Genomic DNA, 23803 nt, shown 5'->3' on the forward strand with positions numbered 1-23803 from the left:
ACGACTCGCAGTGACGTGAAGCCGTTTCCTTATGTTAATCTTTAACGATTAGTAACAAAACTTTACGATACACTTTCTATTCCTAGAAGCTCTTGACATGCTCGTAAATGAAAGACTTCACGCTACTGCGCGTGATGAAAATAATTAACTATTTTTTATTAATTTAATCTTTTATTAAATTATTCTAAACCGGTAGACGATGATGTTTCATCGTCTACCAATTCTTCGCTGAAAACCCATCACCATCTACGGAATTGAAATAAATGACCATCAGTTTTTCTATATTATCCATTTTAATGTATTTCTTTTACATCCATAATCCATTTATATATGGAAAATGAACGTTCGACATCTGTTGAGGTCATTGGAGCAAATTTGCATTTCAATAAAATTTGGTCATCTGTTTCATTTCTTACAATTTTTCACTCCATTCTCGTAATATATCTATATCCGGATTTCTTTCTATAACTTTTTCAATTTTATTTTTAATATTTTCTGATGCACACTCATTTATACAAGTTCTGACTGTATCTAATATTAAAATGAATCACTTAGCGTCAAGTGGTGCTTTTGTAATTCTTTTAAAGCAAACGGTATAACTGAAAAATATTCATCTATATATTGTAACTCGTTTTGTATGTTTTCTTTTTGTAATATGTTTTCGCGTTTCGGATAGCTATTGCATCAGAGCTGCATAAATGAGACAAAACATCTTTTATTGCATCAAAATGTTTTGCGTAGTATGATGCTGCCTCCAACCAAGTACCCCACCTTGTAATAATTGGTTGTGGAGGTAGTGGTAAGTCAGGGTATTTTCTTTTAAAATGCGAACACGGCTTGGCGCTTTTAGAAATATTTTTTACATTTGATATCAAAATATCCACATCATTATATTCCATTCGAATTTGCTCAGAAACACGATGAAGTGCGTGAGCAAAACATGTTACATGTTTTAATTGTGGTAAATAGCATTTCAATTTTGCCCTGCAGATATCATATATGCTACACTATCAGTACATAGTATTAAAATATTATCAACTTTTTCTTCAAACGAGTTTTGCCATAGATTTTCAAGACACTGTATTACAAAGTTGGCAATGGTTTGTCCATTAACCACCTCTAACATCTTGCAGGCAATTAAATATGGCCGATTTGAGATATTCTCATGCAATGGTTTTATCAAAAAATGTACAATATTTCTACCTAAAAAATCTGTTGTCTCGTCTAATGATATCCACAATTTTTCAGTTTGATTTTTTTCATAAATTGTTTTGATTTTGTTAGTAAAACTTTATCTAAATATACTTTTCGTAACAGCGACTCATCGGGTACTTTACGACTAGTACAAGTACAACAACAAACAGTACAGATATATTTCTGAAAAAACTCCTTGAATGCTGGATTTTTCATCTGCGACCAGGGAATATTGCACAGAACCAGAAACTTGATCAGGTCGGAATAAAATTCCTCCGGAGGCCGTTTAAACGTTCCCTTGTGCACGGCTCCTTCGACATGTCTATTGATGTTACATTTTTTCGCCGTTATATGGCTCTCGCACTTCGAGCAATATATTGAACGACTAGCGTGGTCGTATAACAGCTCTGGATATTCGGATATCCACTTTTGTACTGTTTCTTCCTTGATATTTGGCATTTTTGGCTTTTCTTGTTTATCGCCCTAAAACAATAGTAAACAGTTAAAATCTTTCCAATAAATAGTCGAAATAAAACGGTGTGAAAAATTCACGAAAAATTGTTCCACACACAGTTGCATAATTGCACAGTAAGTATGAGATACATAATTCAAATGCATTTTGTTAGCCGATTAAGACAATCAGATAGAACACTGTCAAGCTCATGTCCGAAAATATTTAGGTAAGAGCAGTCAATAGCCAATGAAAATGGTTATTGTGGGAAAACGCGGTACTTGAAGGGTGTGCGGGGGAGGACTTAGTCCACCTTGTATTGTAATTGACTTAGCTTTTAACACAAGATTATATTAGAAAAAAGCGGTCAGGTGCGTGTCGGATCACCTACAAGGTGTAGGGTAGCGGAAGAGCACAATTTACGTAAACAAGTTCCCTGCTACTCAGGTCACTAACGAAAAATTCCACTTCAAACTTTTGTATATCAAAATTGGCTGTGACAAACAGACGGACAAGGCAAAACTATAAAGCTTCCTTTGGAACTTCGGAAGCCTGAAAAATATGTATTTAGCAGAGGACAATTACTTTACTTTTTCACTAAATGTCCTTTGTAGATATTATAAAAATAAAAAACACTTACCCAAATGTGGTAGGTAAATCAAATAAACAGTTTCAAATGTATCCAGTCCGCAAAAAACAAATCAAAATTCGTAAATCCAAGCCAAAGTATTCGTGTTAGTAAGATTCCAGAAACCAGTTAACAAGCCAACGTCAAATAAAATAAGGAACACAATAAATCACACGTGCGCACTCTACAAGCCGAAACAAAAGAGTGAGTGAAGCCCGCTGTACCTGTATTTGTATAAGTGAGACAGCTAATACTTTAGACGTTTTAAGATAGAAAGAGACAAAAAATAAGCGACGAAAACAGCGCTTACGACGGGTTGGCAACATGGAGCATAAACATATAATAATAAAAGAGAGATAAATTGGTTTGTTCTTGATGTATCGATAACTTAGTGTAGCAGGAGCTGGTCAGGAAAACTCGTAGACTGATTTGACAATTGTGTATTACATTAATTACAATAAATACGAAATAACAAAATGCGGCGTCACCGCCGTGGTAAAATGAGAAGCGCCGTCTCGCTCGCAGCGGCGCAGGCGAGCGCTCGTGCCCGCCGATCCCGCGCCCCTCCCGCTGCCCGCGTAAACCCGGCGCTAGCACTCCCCTCGCGCTCCCCCTCAGCCGTCGCGTACCTCCAGCCGGTGGCAGCGATATTATCTTTTTCTATTCTGTATTGTGTAGGCATTTAATATTTCCTTGTGCAGTAAAGTATATTTAGTATCGTTTCTAACAGTTTTACTTAATTAATTCATATTTCACGAAGCTACCTCTAACAACGTTCCAGGATCCCTGTGTGTGTTTATAAGTAAGTATATACTGTTTGGGTGCTCACCTACTACCTGCTCATAACTGCCCACTTACCCATATTAACTCACTTAAATCAATCGACAATTTCAAAATCCCGGGATTTCAGAGGCATGTCCATGTTAATATCAATGTTTGCGGTCATTCACCCCAAATAGCTCTACCTATTCCGACCACTGATTATAATATAGCTGTCTTGCGTTCAACATGGCGACCAACTATTTTTGTCATTCAAATAATCGTTAATTGTGTAATATGCCTTTTGAATAAGAATAGCCTTAATTTGTTCTTTGAATTTATTAAACGGCTGTTCTAATAAAGACAGAGGAAGTTTATTATAGAAACGAATACCTAGACCCAGAAATGAACCATGCACTTTATGAAGCCGGTGAAAGGGTACACACAGTTTATGCTTATTTCTTGTATTAATGCTATGGACTTCACTTTTTTTGGTATATAAATGTAAGTTCTGTCTAATATACAGTATATTGGCAAAGATGAATTGTGATGCCACAGTAAGAATACCAATTTCTTTAAACAGCTCTCTGAGGGAAGTTCTGGTACCTAATTGGTATATCGCACGTATAGCACGTTTTTGTAGAATAAATATATTCTCTATATCAGCGGCTTTGCCCCACAACAAAATACCGTAGGACATAACGCTGTGAAAATTACTGAAATACACCAATCGAGCTGTGTCGACGTCCGTGAACTGTCTGACTTTCCTAACGGCGTAGGCGGCAGAACTAAGCCTTCCCGCGAGGCTAGAAATATGTGAACCCCATTGAAGTTTTGTATCTACTGTTATACCCAGAAACACGGTAGATGCAACGGTTTGAAGAACCTCGTTGTTTAGGATAACATTAGGACCTAGGTTTTTTACATTAGGCAAAGTGAACTTAATGCATTTTGTTTTTTTAGCATTAAGTACTAAATTGTTTGTGGTAAACCAGTGCGTAACTAATGAGAGTGCACTGTTTACCTCTTCAAATTGCTCTCTATTTCTGTCAACTTTGAAAATGAGAGACGTATCATCTGCAAATAATACAACGTCGCAGATATTATTGAGGTGGTAAGGCAGATCATTGATGTATACTAAGAATAAGAATGGACCTAATATAGAGCCTTGTGGCACGCCTAGCTGAACTGGAAGGCCTGATGATTTAGAACCATTTACATCTACACATTGCAATCTATGTTGTAAATACGATTCTATTACGCTGAGAGCTCCGTTTTGGACTCCGTAAAACCGTAATTTGCGTAAAAGTGTATCATGATGGACGCAATCAAAAGCTTTGGAAAGGTCGCAAAAGACTCCAATAGCATTTTGAGAATTTTCCCATGCGTTATAAATATGTTTTAAAAGTGCAACACCAGCATCTGTGGTAGAACGACCTTTGGTAAAGCCATATTGTTCTGTATGAAGGAGGCTATTTAAATTGAAATAACGTAGTAACTGCTTGAGTATTAACTTTTCGAAAATTTTACTAAAGGCAGGCAAGATAGAAATAGGTCTAAAATTACTAATGTCTGACTTATTGCCTGATTTAAATAGAGGTATGACTTTACTGTGTTTCATGAGGTCAGGAAAAACACCAGTGTCAATGCACTTGTTGAATATGATAGCAAGGTAAGGAGCAATGACGTCAATTATATTACCTAATAGTTTGATGGAAATGTCCCAAAAATCACCCGTATTTTTTAATTTAAGAGTTTTAAAAACATTAATTACATCCATTGGAGTAACGTGCTCAAAACTAAACAAAGTTCAGCTTGTAAACGTTGGATGTCACTATCATACCTTGTCCTACTAATGTCCAATTGATGTTCACAATTATTTAAATCTTTAATTAAATTAATGTTCTTTCTTCTTAATACGTTATTCGATTTAAAAACTGTGTACTTTCTTAAAGTTTTCTTAAGTTTTTTGACAACCTTATTCATTTTTAAATATTTTTTAATTTTGTTGTGTGTATTACTTGTAATTTTATTCTGTACTAAAGTCTCATTGGTCAAGTCAATTGTTATCATTGGCTGATTACAAGAACCGGACGCACTACCAACAAGCTCATCATACAGGCTGCAGGTGTTCGCAGACCGTTCACTGGACTTTGCAGACTCCAACTGAGTGATGGTGTTGTGGGCTCTGCTTAGCTCATGTTCCAGCTCAGAGATCCTTCTTAATGCCAGTTCATGTGTGTCGCTGCACTCTTGCATGTTCGACACAAGTTGATTTAGGTGTTGATTTTGGTCGAGTAAATCCATATGTTCTATATGTAATTCAGCCAACTGGTTCTTAAGTTCAGTGTTCTTGTCTACAATAACCTTAACTTCTACCTCGCTATCATCCCGTTCTTGTAGCAGCTGTTTACACAGGTTTTTGCTAGTTTCCAATTCTTTCAACGTAGCCCTCAACTTTTCCTCAAATGCAGCTCTGCGGGTAACCATAATGAATAGCTAACCCTGAGGCACCCTGGAATGTGAGAAGAGACAGCTAAGTGAAGGAAGAAAAAGAAAAGAAAGTTAGAAGTAAAGTTTATAAGCAAAGGATTGGAGAAAAGTAATTAACATTAATACAGAGTTGAAGATTCTAAAGCTAATTAAAAGGAAAAGAGTATTCTGTATTGTTTGATCAAGTTTTAAGTACCTAAATTATGTACCTATTAGGTATAGCAACAAAACAACAACAAAATTATTAATAAAAAGTTGTTGAGGGTATATTTTTTCCTAATGTATCATTTGAAAATTGAAGTATTTTAAAGTATTTCTTCACAAAATTTAATTTGTAATAAATTGTTGATAAGAAGTTAATGAAGGGTTCAAGATTTGAAATACGATCTTACAATGACCACACAAATCAGCTGATCTCGTTATGTAGAAGACATTTAAACTTATAATTGATGGGGCATATTTAGACGCAGCTTGAAAAAGATGTGGTTATTTAACATGTAAGTAATAGAAAAAAAATGTTAAATGAGGGGACTGGGTATCTAATAAATAGAGAATAAACAAATACTCCCCGGGTTTTATGTTCGTTTCGAACACTTTCAAATCCGTCCGTTGGGATGACAGCCAGTTTCTTTCCGATGGATTTCTATCGTTGTCTCGCAACGAAATCACTCACAAACATTTGTCCATATATCTAATCACTTAATTTACTGATTCTAAGGTCATTTACAATAATTAAATCACTAAAACTATTTAATTTTAAAATAAAATCTAGGACACATATTTTTGACAACCGGCCACCAGTGTTGCCACTTCTATCTCCTGTTCGAGCCTAACTACCTCGTGTTCGAGCTTATTTTATTCGTCTTGATAAGATTTTTCTAGAAGATAGCTCATAGCGCAGGCGCCTTGTAGATTTAAAACGTAAATTCAAAAATATTGCGGTAATTGCCTTTTTTTCATAAAATCATTCCCAGTTCTTATTAGAATCCAACGCTTTTAGAATTTATTTGAAAATCACAGTAAAAAAAATAACCCATTCCAACATTTTCCAGTACTGAATCCTGACAGCGAGATCCTGAGCATTGAGATTGACTATATACGTACATATGAGTAAGACTTATTTGGCAGAAAAGTCTTATCAGATTAATTTCTCAGGACCCCTAGGACCGATTTCAAAAATATTTTGATTTCTTGTTAAGAGTGAATTAAAGAACCTATTCCAACCACTCCCACTACTGGGCAAATGGCATAGGCTTTGTAAACAGACTGTTCATGTGGAACATTTAAACCGGTTTTCCTCGGGACCCCTGGGACCGATTTCAAAAATATTTTAATTTCATGTGTGAAGTAAAGAACCTATTTCAATCACTCCCACTACTAGGCAAATGGCTCAGGCCTTGTAAAGTGACTCTTCATGGAGAATATTTGAACCGGTTTTTCACCCGGACCCCAGGGACCGATTTCAAAAATATTTTAATTTCATGTTAAGAGTGAAGCAAAAGAACCTACTTTGACCACTCCCACTACTGGGCAAATGCCAAAGACTTTGTTAAGTGACTATCTAAGGAGAACATTTGAATCAGTTTTTCTCGGGACCCCTGGGACAGATTTCAAAAATATTTTAATTTCATGTTAAAGTGAAGTAAAGAACCTATTCCAACCACTCCCACTACTGGGTAAATAAGACAGGCTTTGTAAAGCGACTGTTCATGTGGAATATTAGAACCGGTTTTTCTCCGGACCCCAGGGACCGATTTCAAAAATATTTGGATTTCATGTTAAGAGTGAAGTAAAGAACCTATTTTGACCACTCCCAGTACTGGGCAAATGCCAAAGACTTTGTTAAGTGACTATCTAAGGAGAACATTTGAAACGGTTTTTCTCGGGACCCCTGGGACCGATTTCAAAAATATTTTAATTTCATGTTAAAAGTGAAGTAAGGAACCTATTTCAATCACTCCCACTCCTGGGCAAATAAGTCAGGCTTTGTAAAGCGACTGTTCATGTGGAATATTAGAACCGGGTTTTCTCCGGACCCCAAGGACTGATTTCAAAAATATTTTGATTTCATGTTAAGAGTGAAGTAAAGAACCTACTTTGACCACTCCCAGTACTGGGCAAATGCCAAAGACTTTGTTAAGTGACTATCTGAGGAGAACATTTGAATCGGTTTTTTTCTCGGGTCTCCTTTGACCGATTTCAAAAATATTTTAATTTCATGTTAAAAGTGAATTAAGGAACCTATTTCAATCACTCCCACTACTGGGTAAATAAGACAGGCTTTGTAAAGCGACTGTTCATGTGGAATATTAGAACCGGGTTTCTCCGGACCCCAAGGACTGATTTCAAAAATATTTTGATTTCATGTTAAGAGTGAAGTAAAGAACCTACTTTGACCACTCCCAGTACTGGGCAAATGCCAAAGACTTTGTTAAGTGACTATCTGAGGAGAACATTTGAATCAGTTTTTTTCTCGGGTCTCCTTTGACCGATTTCAAAAATATTTTAATTTCATGTTAAAAGTGAATTAAGGAACCTATTTCAATCACTCCCACTACTGGGTAAATAAGACAGGCTTTGTAAAGCGACTGTTCATGTGGAATATTAGAACCGGGTTTTCTCCGGACCCCAAGGACTGATTTCAAAAATATTTTGATTTCATGTTAAGAGTGAAGTAAAGAACCTACTTTGACCACTCCCAGTACTGGGCAAATGCCAAAGACTTTGTTAAGTGACTATCTGAGGAGAACATTTGAATCAGTTTTTTTCTCGGGTCTCCTTTGACCGATTTCAAAAATATTTTAATTTCATGTTAAAAGTGAATTAAGGAACCTATTTCAATCACTCCCACTACTGGGTAAATAAGACAGGCTTTGTAAAGCGACTGTTCATGTGGAATATTAGAACCGGTTTTTCTCCGGACCCCAGGGGCCGATTTCAAAAATATTTGGATTTCATGTTAAGAGTGAAGTAAAGAACCTATTTTGACCACTCCCACTACTGGGCAAATGCCAAAGACTTTGTTAAGTGACTATCTAAGGACAACATTTGAATCGGTTTTTCTCGGGACCCCTGGGACTGATTTCAAAAATATTTTAATTTCATGTTAAAAGTGAAGTAAGGAACCTATTTCAATCACTCCCACTACTGGGTAAATAAGACAGGCTTTGTAAAGCGACTGTTCATGTGGAATATTAGAACCGGGTTTTCTCCGGACCCCAAGGACTGATTTCAAAAATATTTTGATTTCATGTTAAGAGTGAAGTAAAGAACCTACTTTGACCACTCCCAGTACTGGGCAAATGCCAAAGACTTTGTTAAGTGACTATCTGAGGAGAACATTTGAATCAGTTTTTTTCTCGGGTCTCCTTTGACCGATTTCAAAAATATTTTAATTTCATGTTAAAAGTGAAGTAAGGAACCTATTTCAATCACTCCCACTACTGGGTAAATAAGACAGGCTTTGTAAAGCGACTGTTCATGTGGAATATTAGAACCGGGTTTTCTCCGGACCCCAAGGACTGATTTCAAAAATATTTTGATTTCATGTTAAGAGTGAAGTAAAGAACCTACTTTGACCACTGCCACTACTGGGCAGCCAAAGGCTTTGTTAAGTGACTATCTGAGGAGAACATTTGAATCCACTGATTTCAAAAATATTTTGATTTCATGTTAAGAGTGAAGTAAAGAACCTACTTTGACCACTCCCACTGGGCAAATGCCAAAGACTTTGTTAAGTGACTATCTGAGGAGAACATTTGAATCAGTTTTTTCGGTCTCCTTTGACCGATTTCAAAAATATTTTAATTTCATGTTAAAAGTGAAGTAAGGAACCTATTTCAATCACTCCCACTACTGGGTAAATAAGACAGGCTTTGTAAAGCGACTGTTCATGTGGAATATTAGAACCGGGTTTTCTCCGGACCCCAAGGACTGATTTCAAAAATATTTTGATTTCATGTTAAGAGTGAAGTAAAGAACCTACTTTGACCACTCCCACTACTGGGCAAATGCCAAAGGCTTTGTTAAGTGACTATCTGAGGAGAACATTTGAATCAGTTTTTTCGGTCTCCTTTGACTGATTTCAAAAATATTTTAATTTCATGTTAAAAGTGAATTAAGGAACCTATTTCAATCACTCCCACTACTGGGTAAATAAGACAGGCTTTGTAAAGCGACTGTTCATGTGGAATATTAGAACCGGGTTTTCTCCGGACCCCAAGGACTGATTTCAAAAATATTTTGATTTCATGTTAAGAGTGAAGTAAAGAACCTACTTTGACCACTCCCACTACTGGGCAAATGCCAAAGGCTTTGTTAAGTGACTATCTGAGGAGAACATTTGAATCAGTTTTTTTCTCGGGTCTCCTTTGACTGATTTCAAAAATATTTTAATTTCATGTTAAAAGTGAATTAAGGAACCTATTTCAATCACTCCCACTACTGGGTAAATAAGACAGGCTTTGTAAAGCGACTGTTCATGTGGAATATTAGAACCGGGTTTCTCCGGACCCCAAGGACTGATTTCAAAAATATTTTGATTTCATGTTAAGAGTGAAGTAAAGAACCTACTTTGACCACTCCCAGTACTGGGCAAATGCCAAAGACTTTGTTAAGTGACTATCTGAGGAGAACATTTGAATCAGTTTTTTTAAGGAACCTATTTCAATCACTCCCACTACTGGGTAAATAAGACAGGCTTTGTAAAGCGACTGTTCATGTGGAATATTAGAACCGGTTTTCTCCGGACCCCAGGGCCGATTTCAAAAATATTTGGATTTCATGTTAAGAGTGAAGTAAAGAACCTATTTTGACCACTCCCACTACTGGGCAAATGTTAAAAGTGAATTAAGGAACCTATTTCAATCACTCCCACTACTGGGTAAATAAGACAGGCTTTGTAAAGCGACTGTTCATGTGGAATATTAGAACCGGGTTTTCTCCGGACCCCAAGGACTGATTTCAAAAATATTTTGATTTCATGTTAAGAGTGAAGTAAAGAACCTACTTTGACCACTCCCAGTACTGGGCAAATGCCAAAGACTTTGTTAAGTGACTATCTGAGGAGAACATTTGAATCAGTTTTTCTCGGTCTCCTTTGACCGATTTCAAAAATATTTTAATTTCATGTTAAAAGTGAAGTAAGGAACCTATTTCAATCACTCCCACTACTGGGTAAATAAGACAGGCTTTGTAAAGCGACTGTTCATGTGGAATATTAGAACCGGGTTTTCTCCGGACCCCAAGGACTGATTTCAAAAATATTTTGATTTCATGTTAAGAGTGAAGTAAAGAACCTACTTTGACCACTGCCACTACTGGGCAAATGCCAAAGGCTTTGTTAAGTGACTATCTGAGGAGAACATTTGAATCAGTTTTTTCGGGTCTCCTTTGACTGATTTCAAAAATATTTTAATTTCATGTTAAAAGTGAATTAAGGAACCTATTTCAATCACTCCCACTACTGGGTAAATAAGACAGGCTTTGTAAAGCGACTGTTCATGTGGAATATTAGAACCGGGTTTTCTCCGGACCCCAAGGACTGATTTCAAAAATATTTTGATTTCATGTTAAGAGTGAAGTAAAGAACCTACTTTGACCACTGCCACTACTGGGCAAATGCCAAAGGCTTTGTTAAGTGACTATCTGAGGAGAACATTTGAATCAGTTTTTTTCTCGGGTCTCCTTTGACTGATTTCAAAAATATTTTAATTTCATGTTAAAAGTGAATTAAGGAACCTATTTCAATCACTCCCACTACTGGGTAAATAAGACAGGCTTTGTAAAGCGACTGTTCATGTGGAATATTAGAACCGGGTTTTCTCCGGACCCCAAGGACTGATTTCAAAAATATTTTGATTTCATGTTAAGAGTGAAGTAAAGAACCTACTTTGACCACTCCCAGTACTGGGCAAATGCCAAAGACTTTGTTAAGTGACTATCTGAGGAGAACATTTGAATCAGTTTTTCTCGGTCTCCTTTGACCGATTTCAAAAATATTTTAATTTCATGTTAAAAGTGAATTAAGGAACCTATTTCAATCACTCCCACTACTGGGTAAATAAGACAGGCTTTGTAAAGTGACTGTTCATGTGGAATATTAGAACCGGGTTTCTCCGGACCCCAAGGACTGATTTCAAAAATATTTTGATTTCATGTTAAGAGTGAAGTAAAGAACCTACTTTGACCACTCCCAGTACTGGGCAAATGCCAAAGACTTTGTTAAGTGACTATCTGAGGAGAACATTTGAATCAGTTTTTCTCGGGTCTCCTTTGACCGATTTCAAAAATATTTTAATTTCATGTTAAAAGTGAATTAAGGAACCTATTTCAATCACTCCCACTACTGGGTAAATAAGACAGGCTTTGTAAAGCGACTGTTCATGTGGAATATTAGAACCGGGTTTCTCCGGACCCCAAGGACTGATTTCAAAAATATTTTGATTTCATGTTAAGAGTGAAGTAAAGAACCTACTTTGACCACTCCCAGTACTGGGCAAATGCCAAAGACTTTGTTAAGTGACTATCTGAGGAGAACATTTGAATCAGTTTTTTTCTCGGGTCTCCTTTGACCGATTTCAAAAATATTTTAATTTCATGTTAAAAGTGAATTAAGGAACCTATTTCAATCACTCCCACTACTGGGTAAATAAGACAGGCTTTGTAAAGCGACTGTTCATGTGGAATATTAGAACCGGTTTTCTCCGGACCCCAGGGACTGATTTCAAAAATATTTGGATTTCATGTTAAGAGTGAAGTAAAGAACCTATTTTGACCACTCCCACTACTGGGCAAATGCCAAAGACTTTGTTAAGTGACTATCTAAGGAGAACATTTGAATCGGTTTTTCTCGGGACCCTTTGACTGATTTCAAAAATATTTTAATTTCATGTTAAAAGTGAAGTAAGGAACCTATTTCAATCACTCCCACTACTGGGTAAATAAGACAGGCTTTGTAAAGCGACTGTTCATGTGGAATATTAGAACCGGGTTTCTCCGGACCCCAAGGACTGATTTCAAAAATATTTTGATTTCATGTTAAGAGTGAAGTAAAGAACCTACTTTGACCACTCCCAGTACTGGGCAAATGCCAAAGACTTTGTTAAGTGACTATCTGAGGAGAACATTTGAATCAGTTTTTTTCTCGGGTCTCCTTTGACCGATTTCAAAAATATTTTAATTTCATGTTAAAAGTGAAGTAAGGAACCTATTTCAATCACTCCCACTACTGGGTAAATAAGACAGGCTTTGTAAAGCGACTGTTCATGTGGAATATTAGAACCGGGTTTTCTCCGACCCCAAGGACTGATTTCAAAAATATTTTGATTTCATGTTAAGAGTGAAGTAAAGAACCTACTTTGACCACTCCCAGTACTGGGCAAATGCCAAAGACTTTGTTAAGTGACTATCTGAGGAGAACATTTGAATCAGTTTTTTTCTCGGGTCTCCTTTGACCGATTTCAAAAATATTTTAATTTCATGTTAAAAGTGAAGTAAGGAACCTATTTCAATCACTCCCACTACTGGGTAAATAAGACAGGCTTTGTAAAGCGACTGTTCATGTGGAATATTAGAACCGGGTTTTCTCCGGACCCCAAGGACTGATTTCAAAAATATTTTGATTTCATGTTAAGAGTGAAGTAAAGAACCTACTTTGACCACTCCCAGTACTGGGCAAATGCCAAAGACTTTGTTAAGTGACTATCTGAGGAGAACATTTGAATCAGTTTTTTTCTCGGGTCTCCTTTGACCGATTTCAAAAATATTTTAATTTCATGTTAAAAGTGAAGTAAGGAACCTATTTCAATCACTCCCACTACTGGGTAAATAAGACAGGCTTTGTAAAGCGACTGTTCATGTGGAATATTAGAACCGGGTTTCTCCGGACCCCAAGGACTGATTTCAAAAATATTTTGATTTCATGTTAAGAGTGAAGTAAAGAACCTACTTTGACCACTGCCACTACTGGGCAAATGCCAAAGGCTTTGTTAAGTGACTATCTGAGGAGAACATTTGAATCAGTTTTTTCTCGGTCTCCTTTGACTGATTTCAAAAATATTTTGATTTCATGTTAAGAGTGAAGTAAAGAACCTACTTTGACCACTCCCAGTACTGGGCAAATGCCAAAGACTTTGTTAAGTGACTATCTGAGGAGAACATTTGAATCAGTTTTTTCTCGGTCTCCTTTGACCGATTTCAAAAATATTTTAATTTCATGTTAAAAGTGAAGTAAGGAACCTATTTCAATCACTCCCACTACTGGGTAAATAAGACAGGCTTTGTAAAGCGACTGTTCATGTGGAATATTAGAACCGGGTTTTCTCCGGACCCCAAGGACTGATTTCAAAATATTTTGATTTCATGTTAAGAGTGAAGTAAAGAACCTACTTTGACCACTCCCACTACTGGGCAAATGCCAAAGGCTTTGTTAAGTGACTATCTGAGGAGAACATTTGAATCAGTTTTTTTCTCGGGTCTCCTTTGACTGATTTCAAAAATATTTTAATTTCATGTTAAAAGTGAATTAAGGAACCTATTTCAATCACTCCCACTACTGGGTAAATAAGACAGGCTTTGTAAAGCGACTGTTCATGTGGAATATTAGAACCGGGTTTCTCCGGACCCCAAGGACTGATTTCAAAAATATTTTGATTTCATGTTAAGAGTGAAGTAAAGAACCTACTTTGACCACTCCCACTACTGGGCAAATGCCAAAGGCTTTGTTAAGTGACTATCTGAGGAGAACATTTGAATCAGTTTTTTCTCGGTCTCCTTTGACTGATTTCAAAAATATTTTAATTTCATGTTAAAAGTGAATTAAGGAACCTATTTCAATCACTCCCACTACTGGGTAAATAAGACAGGCTTTGTAAAGCGACTGTTCATGTGGAATATTAGAACCGGGTTTTCTCGGACCCCAAGGACTGATTTCAAAAATATTTTGATTTCATGTTAAGAGTGAAGTAAAGAACCTACTTTGACCACTCCCAGTACTGGGCAAATGCCAAAGACTTTGTTAAGTGACTATCTGAGGAGAACATTTGAATCAGTTTTTTTAAGGAACCTATTTCAATCACTCCCACTACTGGGTAAATAAGACAGGCTTTGTAAAGCGACTGTTCATGTGGAATATTAGAACCGGTTTTCTCCGGACCCCAGGGACGATTTCAAAAATATTTGGATTTCATGTTAAGAGTGAAGTAAAGAACCTATTTTGACCACTCCCACTACTGGGCAAATGTTAAAAGTGAATTAAGGAACCTATTTCAATCACTCCCACTACTGGGTAAATAAGACAGGCTTTGTAAAGCGACTGTTCATGTGGAATATTAGAACCGGGTTTTCTCCGGACCCCAAGGACTGATTTCAAAAATATTTTGATTTCATGTTAAGAGTGAAGTAAAGAACCTACTTTGACCACTCCCAGTACTGGGCAAATGCCAAAGACTTTGTTAAGTGACTATCTGAGGAGAACATTTGAATCAGTTTTTTTCTCGGGTCTCCTTTGACCGATTTCAAAAATATTTTAATTTCATGTTAAAAGTGAAGTAAGGAACCTATTTCAATCACTCCCACTACTGGGTAAATAAGACAGGCTTTGTAAAGCGACTGTTCATGTGGAATATTAGAACCGGGTTTTCTCCGGACCCCAAGGACTGATTTCAAAAATATTTTGATTTCATGTTAAGAGTGAAGTAAAGAACCTACTTTGACCACTGCCACTACTGGGCAAATGCCAAAGGCTTTGTTAAGTGACTATCTGAGGAGAACATTTGAATCAGTTTTTCTCGGGTCTCCTTTGACTGATTTCAAAAATATTTTAATTTCATGTTAAAAGTGAATTAAGGAACCTATTTCAATCACTCCCACTACTGGGTAAATAAGACAGGCTTTGTAAAGCGACTGTTCATGTGGAATATTAGAACCGGGTTTTCTCCGGACCCCAAGGACTGATTTCAAAAATATTTTGATTTCATGTTAAGAGTGAAGTAAAGAACCTACTTTGACCACTCCCAGTACTGGGCAAATGCCAAAGACTTTGTTAAGTGACTATCTGAGGAGAACATTTGAATCAGTTTTTTTCTCGGGTCTCCTTTGACCGATTTCAAAAATATTTTAATTTCATGTTAAAAGTGAAGTAAGGAACCTATTTCAATCACTCCCACTACTGGGTAAATAAGACAGGCTTTGTAAAGCGACTGTTCATGTGGAATATTAGAACCGGGTTTTCCGGACCCCAAGGACTGATTTCAAAAATATTTTGATTTCATGTTAAGAGTGAAGTAAAGAACCTACTTTGACCACTCCCAGTACTGGGCAAATGCCAAAGACTTTGTTAAGTGACTATCTGAGGAGAACATTTGAATCAGTTTTTTTCTCGGGTCTCCTTTGACCGATTTCAAAAATATTTTAATTTCATGTTAAAAGTGAAGTAAGGAACCTATTTCAATCACTCCCACTACTGGGTAAATAAGACAGGCTTTGTAAAGCGACTGTTCATGTGGAATATTAGAACCGGGTTTTCTCCGGACCCCAAGGACTGATTTCAAAAATATTTTGATTTCATGTTAAGAGTGAAGTAAAGAACCTACTTTGACCACTCCCAGTACTGGGCAAATGCCAAAGACTTTGTTAAGTGACTATCTGAGGAGAACATTTGAATCAGTTTTTTTCTCGGGTCTCCTTTGACCGATTTCAAAAATATTTTAATTTCATGTTAAAAGTGAAGTAAGGAACCTATTTCAATCACTCCCACTACTGGGTAAATAAGACAGGCTTTGTAAAGCGACTGTTCATGTGGAATATTAGAACCGGGTTTTCTCCGGACCCCAAGGACTGATTTCAAAAATATTTTGATTTCATGTTAAGAGTGAAGTAAAGAACCTACTTTGACCACTCCCAGTACTGGGCAAATGCCAAAGACTTTGTTAAGTGACTATCTGAGGAGAACATTTGAATCAGTTTTTTTCTCGGGTCTCCTTTGACCGATTTCAAAAATATTTTAATTTCATGTTAAAAGTGAATTAAAGAACCTATTTCAATCACTCCCACTACTGGGTAAATAAGACAGGCTTTGTAAAGCGACTGTTCATGTGGAATATTAGAACCGGTTTTCTCCGGACCCCAGGACTGATTTCAAAATATTTTGATTTCATGTTAAGAGTGAAGTAAAGAACCTACTTTGACCACTCCCACTACTGGGCAAATGCCAAAGACTTTGTTAAGTGACTATCTGAGGAGAACATTTGAATCGGTTTTCTCGGGTCCCTTTGACTGATTTCAAAAATATTTTAATTTCATGTTAAAAGTGAAGTAAGGAACCTATTTCAATCACTCCCACTACTGGGTAAATAAGACAGGCTTTGTAAAGCGACTGTTCATGTGGAATATTAGAACCGGGTTTTCTCCGGACCCCAAGGACTGATTTCAAAAATATTTTGATTTCATGTTAAGAGTGAAGTAAAGAACCTACTTTGACCACTCCCACTACTGGGCAAATGCCAAAGGCTTTGTTAAGTGACTATCTGAGGAGAACATTTGAATCAGTTTTTTTCTCGGGTCTCCTTTGACTGATTTCAAAAATATTTTAATTTCATGTTAAAAGTGAATTAAGGAACCTATTTCAATCACTCCCACTACTGGGTAAATAAGACAGGCTTTGTAAAGCGACTGTTCATGTGGAATATTAGAACCGGGTTTTCTCCGGACCCCAAGGACTGATTTCAAAAATATTTTGATTTCATGTTAAGAGTGAAGTAAAGAACCTACTTTGACCACTCCCAGTACTGGGCAAATGCCAAAGACTTTGTTAAGTGACTATCTGAGGAGAACATTTGAATCAGTTTTTTTAAGGAACCTATTTCAATCACTCCCACTACTGGGTAAATAAGACAGGCTTTGTAAAGCGACTGTTCATGTGGAATATTAGAACCGGTTTTCTCCGGACCCCAGGGGCCGATTTCAAAAATATTTGGATTTCATGTTAAGAGTGAAGTAAAGAACCTATTTTGACCACTCCCACTACTGGGCAAATGTTAAAAGTGAATTAAGGAACCTATTTCAATCACTCCCACTACTGGGTAAATAAGACAGGCTTTGTAAAGCGACTGTTCATGTGGAATATTAGAACCGGGTTTTCTCCGGACCCCAAGGACTGATTTCAAAAATATTTTGATTTCATGTTAAGAGTGAAGTAAAGAACCTACTTTGACCACTCCCAGTACTGGGCAAATGCCAAAGACTTTGTTAAGTGACTATCTGAGGAGAACATTTGAATCAGTTTTTTTCTCGGGTCTCCTTTGACCGATTTCAAAAATATTTTAATTTCATGTTAAAAGTGAAGTAAGGAACCTATTTCAATCACTCCCACTACTGGGTAAATAAGACAGGCTTTGTAAAGCGACTGTTCATGTGGAATATTAGAACCGGGTTTTCTCCGGACCCCAAGGACTGATTTCAAAAATATTTTGATTTCATGTTAAGAGTGAAGTAAAGAACCTACTTTGACCACTGCCACTACTGGGCAAATGCCAAAGGCTTTGTTAAGTGACTATCTGAGGAGAACATTTGAATCAGTTTTTCTCGGGTCTCCTTTGACTGATTTCAAAAATATTTTAATTTCATGTTAAAAGTGAATTAAGGAACCTATTTCAATCACTCCCACTACTGGGTAAATAAGACAGGCTTTGTAAAGCGACTGTTCATGTGGAATATTAGAACCGGGTTTTCTCCGGACCCCAAGGACTGATTTCAAAAATATTTTGATTTCATGTTAAGAGTGAAGTAAAGAACCTACTTTGACCACTCCCAGTACTGGGCAAATGCCAAAGACTTTGTTAAGTGACTATCTGAGGAGAACATTTGAATCAGTTTTTTTCTCGGGTCTCCTTTGACCGATTTCAAAAATATTTTAATTTCATGTTAAAAGTGAAGTAAGGAACCTATTTCAATCACTCCCACTACTGGGTAAATAAGACAGGCTTTGTAAAGCGACTGTTCATGTGGAATATTAGAACCGGGTTTCTCCGGACCCCAAGGACTGATTTCAAAAATATTTTGATTTCATGTTAAGAGTGAAGTAAAGAACCTACTTTGACCACTCCCAGTACTGGGCAAATGCCAAAGACTTTGTTAAGTGACTATCTGAGGAGAACATTTGAATCAGTTTTTTTCTCGGGTCTCCTTTGACCGATTTCAAAAATATTTTAATTTCATGTTAAAAGTGAAGTAAGGAACCTATTTCAATCACTCCCACTACTGGGTAAATAAGACAGGCTTTGTAAAGCGACTGTTCATGTGGAATATTAGAACCGGGTTTTCTCCGGACCCCAAGGACTGATTTCAAAAATATTTTGATTTCATGTTAAGAGTGAAGTAAAGAACCTACTTTGACCACTCCCAGTACTGGGCAAATGCCAAAGACTTTGTTAAGTGACTATCTGAGGAGAACATTTGAATCAGTTTTTTTCTCGGGTCTCCTTTGACCGATTTCAAAAATATTTTAATTTCATGTTAAAAGTGAAGTAAGGAACCTATTTCAATCACTCCCACTACTGGGTAAATAAGACAGGCTTTGTAAAGCGACTGTTCATGTGGAATATTAGAACCGGGTTTTCTCCGGACCCCAAGGACTGATTTCAAAAATATTTTGATTTCATGTTAAGAGTGAAGTAAAGAACCTACTTTGACCACTCCCAGTACTGGGCAAATGCCAAAGACTTTGTTAAGTGACTATCTGAGGAGAACATTTGAATCAGTTTTTCTCGGGTCTCCTTTGACCGATTTCAAAAATATTTTAATTTCATGTTAAAAGTGAAGTAAGGAACCTATTTCAATCACTCCCACTACTGGGTAAATAAGACAGGCTTTGTAAAGCGACTGTTCATGTGGAATATTAGAACCGGGTTTTCTCCGGACCCCAAGGACTGATTTCAAAAATATTTTGATTTCATGTTAAGAGTGAAGTAAAGAACCTACTTTGACCACTCCCAGTACTGGGCAAATGCCAAAGACTTTGTTAAGTGACTATCTGAGGAGAACATTTGAATCAGTTTTTCTCGGGTCTCCTTTGACCGATTTCAAAAATATTTTAATTTCATGTTAAAAGTGAAGTAAGGAACCTATTTCAATCACTCCCACTACTGGGTAAATAAGACAGGCTTTGTAAAGCGACTGTTCATGTGGAATATTAGAACCGGGTTTTCTCCGGACCCCAAGGACTGATTTCAAAAATATTTTGATTTCATGTTAAGAGTGAAGTAAAGAACCTACTTTGACCACTCCCAGTACTGGGCAAATGCCAAAGACTTTGTTAAGTGACTATCTGAGGAGAACATTTGAATCAGTTTTTTTCTCGGGTCTCCTTTGACCGATTTCAAAAATATTTTAATTTCATGTTAAAAGTGAAGTAAGGAACCTATTTCAATCACTCCCACTACTGGGTAAATAAGACAGGCTTTGTAAAGCGACTGTTCATGTGGAATATTAGAACCGGGTTTTCTCCGGACCCCAAGGACTGATTTCAAAAATATTTTGATTTCATGTTAAGAGTGAAGTAAAGAACCTACTTTGACCACTGCCACTACTGGGCAAATGCCAAAGGCTTTGTTAAGTGACTATCTGAGGAGAACATTTGAATCAGTTTTTTTCTCGGGTCTCCTTTGACTGATTTCAAAAATATTTTAATTTCATGTTAAAAGTGAATTAAGGAACCTATTTCAATCACTCCCACTACTGGGTAAATAAGACAGGCTTTGTAAAGCGACTGTTCATGTGGAATATTAGAACCGGGTTTTCTCCGGACCCCAAGGACTGATTTCAAAAATATTTTGATTTCATGTTAAGAGTGAAGTAAAGAACCTACTTTGACCACTCCCAGTACTGGGCAAATGCCAAAGACTTTGTTAAGTGACTATCTGAGGAGAACATTTGAATCAGTTTTTCTCGGGTCTCCTTTGACCGATTTCAAAAATATTTTAATTTCATGTTAAAAGTGAAGTAAGGAACCTATTTCAATCACTCCCACTACTGGGTAAATAAGACAGGCTTTGTAAAGCGACTGTTCATGTGGAATATTAGAACCGGGTTTTCTCCGGACCCCAAGGACTGATTTCAAAAATATTTTGATTTCATGTTAAGAGTGAAGTAAAGAACCTACTTTGACCACTGCCACTACTGGGCAAATGCCAAAGGCTTTGTTAAGTGACTATCTGAGGAGAACATTTGAATCAGTTTTTCTCGGGTCTCCTTTGACTGATTTCAAAAATATTTTAATTTCATGTTAAAAGTGAATTAAGGAACCTATTTCAATCACTCCCACTACTGGGTAAATAAGACAGGCTTTGTAAAGCGACTGTTCATGTGGAATATTAGAACCGGGTTTTCTCCGGACCCCAAGGACTGATTTCAAAAATATTTTGATTTCATGTTAAGAGTGAAGTAAAGAACCTACTTTGACCACTCCCAGTACTGGGCAAATGCCAAAGACTTTGTTAAGTGACTATCTGAGGAGAACATTTGAATCAGTTTTTTTCTCGGGTCTCCTTTGACCGATTTCAAAAATATTTTAATTTCATGTTAAAAGTGAAGTAAGGAACCTATTTCAATCACTCCCACTACTGGGTAAATAAGACAGGCTTTGTAAAGCGACTGTTCATGTGGAATATTAGAACCGGGTTTTCTCCGGACCCCAAGGACTGATTTCAAAAATATTTTGATTTCATGTTAAGAGTGAAGTAAAGAACCTACTTTGACCACTCCCAGTACTGGGCAAATGCCAAAGACTTTGTTAAGTGACTATCTGAGGAGAACATTTGAATCAGTTTTTCTCGGGTCTCCTTTGACCGATTTCAAAAATATTTTAATTTCATGTTAAAAGTGAAGTAAGGAACCTATTTCAATCACTCCCACTACTGGGTAAATAAGACAGGCTTTGTAAAGCGACTGTTCATGTGGAATATTAGAACCGGGTTTTCTCCGGACCCCAAGGACTGATTTCAAAAATATTTTGATTTCATGTTAAGAGTGAAGTAAAGAACCTACTTTGACCACTCCCAGTACTGGGCAAATGCCAAAGACTTTGTTAAGTGACTATCTGAGGAGAACATTTGAATCAGTTTTTTCTCGGTCTCCTTTGACCGATTTCAAAAATATTTTAATTTCATGTTAAAAGTGAATTAAAGAACCTATTTCAATCACTCCCACTACTGGGTAAATAAGACAGGCTTTGTAAAGCGACTGTTCATGTGGAATATTAGAACCGGTTTTCTCCGGACCCCAGGACTGATTTCAAAAATATTTTGATTTCATGTTAAGAGTGAAGTAAAGAACCTATTTGACCACTCCCACTACTGGGCAAATGCCAAAGACTTTGTTAAGTGACTATCTGAGGAGAACATTTGAATCGGTTTTTCTCGGGACCCTTGGACTGATTTCAAAAATATTTTAATTTCATGTTAAAAGTGAAGTAAGGAACCTATTTCAATCACTCCCACTACTGGGTAAATAAGACAGGCTTTGTAAAGCGACTGTTCATGTGGAATATTAGAACCGGTTTTCTCCGGACCCCAGGACTGATTTCAAAAATATTTTGATTTCATGTTAAGAGTGAAGTAAAGAACCTATTTTGACCACTCCCACTACTGGGCAAATGCCAAAGACTTTGTTAAGTGACTATCTGAGGAGAACATTTGAATCGGTTTTTCTCGGGACCCTTTGACTGATTTCAAAAATATTTTAATTTCATGTTAAAAGTGAAGTAAGGAACCTATTTCAATCACTCCCACTACTGGGTAAATAAGACAGGCTTTGTAAAGCGACTGTTCATGTGGAATATTAGAACCGGGTTTTCTCCGGACCCCAAGGACTGATTTCAAAAATATTTTGATTTCATGTTAAGAGTGAAGTAAAGAACCTACTTTGACCACTCCCAGTACTGGGCAAATGCCAAAGACTTTGTTAAGTGACTATCTGAGGAGAACATTTGAATCAGTTTTTTTCTCGGGTCTCCTTTGACCGATTTCAAAAATATTTTAATTTCATGTTAAAAGTGAAGTAAGGAACCTATTTCAATCACTCCCACTACTGGGTAAATAAGACAGGCTTTGTAAAGCGACTGTTCATGTGGAATATTAGAACCGGGTTTTCTCCGGACCCCAAGGACTGATTTCAAAAATATTTTGATTTCATGTTAAGAGTGAAGTAAAGAACCTACTTTGACCACTCCCAGTACTGGGCAAATGCCAAAGACTTTGTTAAGTGACTATCTGAGGAGAACATTTGAATCAGTTTTTTTCTCGGGTCTCCTTTGACCGATTTCAAAAATATTTTAATTTCATGTTAAAAGTGAAGTAAGGAACCTATTTCAATCACTCCCACTACTGGGTAAATAAGACAGGCTTTGTAAAGCGACTGTTCATGTGGAATATTAGAACCGGGTTTTCTCCGGACCCCAAGGACTGATTTCAAAAATATTTTGATTTCATGTTAAGAGTGAAGTAAAGAACCTACTTTGACCACTGCCACTACTGGGCAAATGCCAAAGGCTTTGTTAAGTGACTATCTGAGGAGAACATTTGAATCAGTTTTTTTCTCGGGTCTCCTTTGACTGATTTCAAAAATATTTTGATTTCATGTTAAGAGTGAAGTAAAGAACCTACTTTGACCACTCCCAGTACTGGGCAAATGCCAAAGACTTTGTTAAGTGACTATCTGAGGAGAACATTTGAATCAGTTTTTTTCTCGGGTCTCCTTTGACCGATTTCAAAAATATTTTAATTTCATGTTAAAAGTGAAGTAAGGAACCTATTTCAATCACTCCCACTACTGGGTAAATAAGACAGGCTTTGTAAAGCGACTGTTCATGTGGAATATTAGAACCGGGTTTTCTCCGGACCCCAAGGACTGATTTCAAAAATATTTTGATTTCATGTTAAGAGTGAAGTAAAGAACCTACTTTGACCACTCCCACTACTGGGCAAATGCCAAAGGCTTTGTTAAGTGACTATCTGAGGAGAACATTTGAATCAGTTTTTTTCTCGGGTCTCCTTTGACTGATTTCAAAAATATTTTAATTTCATGTTAAAAGTGAATTAAGGAACCTATTTCAATCACTCCCACTACTGGGTAAATAAGACAGGCTTTGTAAAGCGACTGTTCATGTGGAATATTAGAACCGGGTTTTCTCCGGACCCCAAGGACTGATTTCAAAAATATTTTGATTTCATGTTAAGAGTGAAGTAAAGAACCTACTTTGACCACTCCCAGTACTGGGCAAATGC

General features: G+C 36.9%; 1 protein-coding gene and 1 long non-coding RNA gene across 3 annotated transcripts in view; both read right to left on the bottom strand.

The window, feature by feature from the left end:
- LOC110381483 (neutral alpha-glucosidase AB) overlaps positions 1–23803 on the bottom strand; it is a 66227-nt gene that overhangs the window by 17137 nt on the left and 25287 nt on the right. The window lies entirely within an intron of this gene.
- LOC135119036 (uncharacterized) lies at positions 1524–7842 on the bottom strand. Its single transcript, XR_010277934.1, has 2 exons — positions 2286–7842; positions 1524–1677 (listed from the first exon to the last, which is right to left on the bottom strand). It is a non-coding gene; the product is annotated as an uncharacterized LOC135119036 (long non-coding RNA).

The sequence above is a fragment of the Helicoverpa armigera genome, chromosome 28 (genome assembly GCF_030705265.1).
Source record: "Helicoverpa armigera isolate CAAS_96S chromosome 28, ASM3070526v1, whole genome shotgun sequence".
Taxonomy (NCBI): Eukaryota; Metazoa; Arthropoda; class Insecta; order Lepidoptera; family Noctuidae; genus Helicoverpa; species Helicoverpa armigera.